Source organism: Apium graveolens, chromosome 10 (genome assembly GCF_009905375.1).
Source record: "Apium graveolens cultivar Ventura chromosome 10, ASM990537v1, whole genome shotgun sequence".
Classification (NCBI taxonomy): Eukaryota; Viridiplantae; Streptophyta; class Magnoliopsida; order Apiales; family Apiaceae; genus Apium; species Apium graveolens.
Genome location: NC_133656.1, coordinates 94805250 through 94811151, shown reverse-complemented (window position 1 = coordinate 94811151; position 5902 = coordinate 94805250). Strand labels below are relative to the sequence as shown.

General features: G+C 32.9%; 1 long non-coding RNA gene across 1 annotated transcript; it reads left to right on the top strand.

Moving 5' to 3' along the window:
• The first annotated feature begins 3807 nt into the window (after positions 1-3807).
• LOC141689691 (uncharacterized) lies at positions 3808-4755 on the top strand. The gene is made up of 3 exons (XR_012562472.1): positions 3808-4182; positions 4268-4347; positions 4473-4755. It is a non-coding gene; the product is annotated as an uncharacterized LOC141689691 (long non-coding RNA).
• The last annotated feature ends 1147 nt before the right edge of the window (positions 4756-5902 follow it).

The window sequence follows — 5902 nt, the reverse complement described above, 5'->3', positions numbered from 1 at the left end:
ATAAAAAATATCAAAAAAATTAACTTTTTTAAGTTTTTTGTAATTTTAATATATTTGCAAAAATATGATAGTTAGTTATCTTTTTCATTTTAATCTTTATTTCAGAAAAAATATAACTGAAAAGTTATGATTTACCAAACACATTATCAAGCTTAAAATTATTCAAACACCTATATAACTTATAAGTTACGAGCTTGATATAACTTTTAAGACACTTTTGAACTTTAAGTTATTAGTTATCATTTTTAAGAAACCCGAGACGGGGCCAAAGAAAGTAGGAGATTGTAGTGATATATTTGTTGCTTGCTTGTTCTATATATGCAAGTTAAAATATAATTTTCTCAATGTACCTGATCTGTTGTAGCAATATATCAGAGGCCACTTGTAAGTGGCAGTGATCGCGGTGCAGAGGAGCAGGATCCCAAGCGGTGGCCAGGAAAGACTGCACTGCTTTGGGCCCAGGCTTCGTGCCCCACTGGAGTGATCCAATATGTTGTGGGCCAGCATTGATGAAAGAAAAAAACGGATTGGAATGACTATTTGTTACTCAGCCTGGTGTATGCTGACCGAAGGCAAAGGTGCTCTTTCTTTGCTGAAGAAAGAAAGCTAGCTATCGGAAGCCGTAAGCGTGGAAACGCGTGGTTAAGAGAGCTTACCCTTTGTTTCTATTAGAGCATTCTATTAGAGTCGCGAGCTTGAAAGAAATCAAAGGTCAAGATTTTGGGTGCTAAGTATCGAATTTTATGCTGATTCGCACTAACTCTTGCATAACAAGTGCGATGGATATGATCAGCATTTCTTTACTGTCGGTTCTATCTACTCGTCCTGCTCTAAAGTTGTATTGTTGCCAACTTGGAAGCAGGCAATTGTACTATAGACATGACTTAATAAAAAAATTACTAGCATCCGGAATTATATGTGAACTAATGGCAAGCACGTTGCAGGCACAAGATTCATGTTTATCGCATGTAAAGAAATGAGGGGGACGGAGGTAGTATTAATTAAACTCAAATGAGAACATGGAACAAATTTTCCAAAATTGGTTAAAATAGTTATGAAATTCATGTCTTTTGTCGATTAAATAAGGTGAGTAATTTAAGTGCAGTCGTTACATGGTGGTGATGGAAATAAGGTTATAATTAAGCACTTGTGGGTTAAATAAGATGAGTCTTTTAAGTGCAGTTATTACATGGTATTAATGAAAATAAGGGTATAATTAAGTGTTAAATATGTGTTGTTAAATGATTAAAATAAGGCAACACACATTTAGCATTTAAATTGTTAAAAAATAAACGCCTATATTGCAAATAAATAATATTATAGTCAAATGAGAATGCAGAACAAATATTTTTAAAATCCTTAAATTAATATATGTTGTTAAATGATGAAAATAAGCAACACACGTTTAGAATTTAAATTTTCAAAAAATAAACGTCGATATTGCAAATAAATAATATTAGAATCAAATGAGAATGCAGAGAATTTAGTGGAATGTCATGCGTTAAATGAGAAAAATAATTTTCATAATACATTAAGGATATAAATTGAAAAAAAATATATCTCAAAATATTGCCCAAAAATGAGATTAAAGTCGAATGAAAATTTGGAATGCAGTATGAGAATAAAGTTAGATCAGTGCCATGGTAGACGTAAATTAAAGTGAAATGAGAGGGTGGAATAAATTTTTAAAAAATGTCTAAATTCTTGTCTTTTGTATTAGTAAAAAATAAATTCTAAAAAAATTGAAAGTAGTTGCTGAGTTAGTGGCCGGACTCAGGTGGTAACAGAATGGTAAATAAAGCAGCATGTCCCACATTACATCATACATTATAAAAAAATGCCTACATTGTAAAAAAATTATATTTAAGTGGATGGGAATATGGAACAGATAAACATTTAAATTATATTTTGACTTTGGGAAAAAATAATATGAAAGGTGAATGAGATTATAGAATACAATTTAAGAATATGGTTAAATTAGTTGCACTGAAGACGTAAATTTAGGGGAAAAATCAGCATACAATAGGGATACAAATCGGTAAAATATATATAGTAATATGACATGTTAATTATATTAAAGTCAAATGATGTGAACATATAACAGGTAAACTGATTAAAAATATATACCGATGCTGGGAAAAAATAAAATGAAAGGTAAATAAAAATATGAAACACTATTTAAGAATAAGGTTAAATTAGTTGGATGGCAAACGTAAATTTAAGAAGAATAATTTTAGCCGTACATTAAGAATATAAACTGGTATAATTTATACCTTTTTGTTGTCAATCAATAATATTAAAGTGAAAATATAATGTTGAACAAATTTTAATAAATTGTTAAATTACTGTCATTGGTATTAGTGGTTGGGCCTAGTACAATTTTTTTAGGTTTTTTATTTTGGTTGTCCATTTAAAACAAGAGAGAAGTGCCTTTTGAATAATAGATACTACCGTTAGAAGTATTGGAAGTTGTAACTGGTGGAACTATTGTCTCTCTCTGCACCCTGCACCCTGATAACATTGTTCTCTGTTGATCTCCCAAATCAGCACTTTGCCATGATATTTGCAGGTATGAATACAGTAATTTGAACATTGACTTCCTGTAGAAGATTGTAGCATATCCTGTAATTTGCTATCCCTAATGTAACTCGTGTTAGTATTGTAGATGGAAGCACTGTGATCCCTCTTTACATGTTCTTGTAATTTATGTGTTTGGTATTGTTTCACTGCAAAAAGTTGCTTTTTATACCTTCTTTTATTGTTCTTAATATAAGACCATGGTAGTAGTGAAGCATTTACACATGTATTACATATTACTCTTCACCTAAGTAAGTCATTATAATGTGCATGTTTGGTTTGGTTTTGTTTTATAACTTGATTCATTGGAGTGAAGTGCCTTCGAGGATTCGAGGAGTGCTATTGTTTTTTGTTATGTTGAATTGCTCCTAATCTTAGAAGATAAACTAAGAAAACTCCCGCCAAACGAAAACAGGGGAGAGAAATATATTCAAGAAAAGTCCATGAAAACATAGAAAGATTAGAATGCAAAGTGTAACAATTGTAGAGTATGACAGTGTTTGAGAAGTGTGTGATTGTAATGGTCTACCCTGGATGATTTATATCTTGATTCGTTAATGAAATCCAATAATTTATTGTTGTTGCTGATACATAGATTTATTGGTGATTAGTACTAAATAACCTGGCTAACTGATAGTTTTGTTATTAGTTATGGAACCAATTCCAACTTTCACAAAACTACTAACAGCAGATGATTGCTCATCCAATAACCTGGTTAGTGTCCAGGGAACTTTAACTTTCCGAATCATTTTACTGTCAAAGACAAAAAGATGATGTTCTTAGTTGTTAAATTTCAGATCTTGTCTGAACAGCTATCTCTGACGCATGGGGTGACATACCACGAGGAGTAAAGATCATTGTACGCAATGGGTACAATGCATGGATCGACCATAATAAGGAGAATGGGCGTCTTGAAGGCATTGAGCGGTTTTTCCAGTTTCTTAATATCAAGGACGGTGAGACCCTTGTGTTTGAACACATGGGAGGCTTTGAGTTTAGAGTGAAGGTATACAACTTGTTTGGATGTGAGAATAATTATTTAAGAATGCCTACGCCTTATCTTGCTGAAAGTGATGGTATGTATTAAATTATTAACTAACGTCAAGTCATTTATTCAACTTAACAGAATACAATTATAAACATTCACTTGGAATTGCTTTCTTGTGTAGTTTTAGTCGATCACCGGGGTAGGGCTTTGTTCGCCATCTATCCTAGGGACCAAAAGTATTAGATTCCATTGTAAGTCCCCACACCAATTTTGTTCATTATATCTAATTACCAAGGATTGATGTATTAGGTCAAGATTCTAACACATGAAGAATGAGTAACAAGTTGTTCCATTCGAGTTCATGGATGTTCTTGGTGTCCGCTTGCCTCCAAGAATTTATTTTGTGATATGTACCAGCCATGAAGCATTCAGATCCTTCAATGAAAATAACAATAGGATAACAGGACTTGTAAGTGTGTGTAATATGTTAGATGTTCTGGATTTCAGCGGGAATTACATGCTCTGGTTTGTGTTTGATGGTATTTCCAAGTTTCGAGTTAGAGTTTTTGAGAATTCTTAGATTCAGACACCCATTGGTCAAGTCCTCTCTGGATCGGGTATTTTTCTATATTTGCATTTACTGCTAAAAATTTTAATTTTGACATTAGAATGAGACATTTAATCTCTGAACAATCTTAACAGGTGAGGCTGGCGAGGGAAACATGACAGCGTTTCATTTTGAAGTAAAATCTTGTCGCATGCTTGATTATGAGTATGGTGTGGTAAGTATCCTACTTTGTCCACTTTGTTCTTCCTTTTTCAGTAGTTTGATGAAAAATACAATCTATTATACCAAATCTTATATATTGTGATATTCTGAATTTAATTTTTTGTTTTTAAAATTTAGGATATCCCAGCTGAATACAGGAATGTGTGTCAGCCCTGGTTAATGGTGGATCACATATCAGCATATGTTGGGTTCCGCTGCTGGCCGCTTCAAACTCGCCACAGACGCGACATGAAGCGCACAAAAATAAATGGCGGTTGGTTGGTGTCCCAGAGGGATAATGCCATTGAAGAAGGCGACATATGTTTCTTTGAGTGGATGAACAATTGTGCAAGGAACTTCTGAGTTCGTATCATCAAGTATGATTTGATTTGAGCTGTTCTATCCCCTTCCAATTATTAAGCTCTTGCGTTAGAACTATGAACTACTGTATTTGACTCTGATCCTAGAAGATTATGTTTGGTTATGTATGAACTAATTTTATTTTGGAACAGATGATTTTAAGTCATTGCAATTTGACCTTGATGTTCACAATATTGGTTTTCTCATGTTTAATTCAATTGTAATGGATTCCCAGAAATGTGAAAATGTTGGTGGGTAAATCTTTCTCTTTGTTCAACAGTCTTTTTATTCTTGAAAGAGAATCATAATAAATTTGTCACAAAGATTAAACATAGGCAAACAAAAGTGATTCTTGTTGATTACTTTATTGTTCCATCCTTGATAGAGAATGATGATCAATTTATTAAAATGAACTAAAGAGGGAAAAAGAAATAAATTGTGTCACTAACTGCATTCTTTCATCCCTAAAATCAAGTTTATAGGCTCGGGAGTTCATATGTAATAACCCCAAAATTTTGGACTTTTTGTAACCCTTATGAATAGTGATTTTGCTGATTATGCTGAATAAGAAAACTTTTCATACCACACTATGCAGGGATTCTTTTATTGTTATTCTGAGATCATATTAGTACTTTTTATGATAAATGAGTGTATGTAAAGATCGCCAGAATCCAAATCCGAACACTTTGATTTTTCCCGAAAATCCACCAGATATCGAAAGAATTGAGTATAAGGTAACAGGATAAAAAGGATTTAAATTCAAGGATTGTAAGAGAGGATCATAAAAGGAATATAATGTATTGAGAAAGGTTAAGGGAACCCAAGTAATAAGATCCCGGGTATGATCCCTCAAACGATAAATGAAAACAAAAGTTAAGCGAACCGTATAACAGATCAGCGGTCATTAGCTAAGTAATTAGAAGCTAATCAAAGAGATTAGTGGGGATAATGTCATCAAACCAATGAGAATAGGACAAAGGTGGGAGGGTGACATCACATGGTGACATAAGCATGACCAAAACAAGTGTGTTGTTGGTTGATTTAGAACCACACAAAAGTTACCATGGTAAAAGGTAAGAAAACAAAACAAAACAAATCAAAATCAACCAACCAACAAATCATTTCACCAAAACACAAAATTATTTCATTTCTTCATCCAAAAAGCTCTCGGCTTTTTCTTCTTCTTCAAAGCAAGAAATTCAAAATCT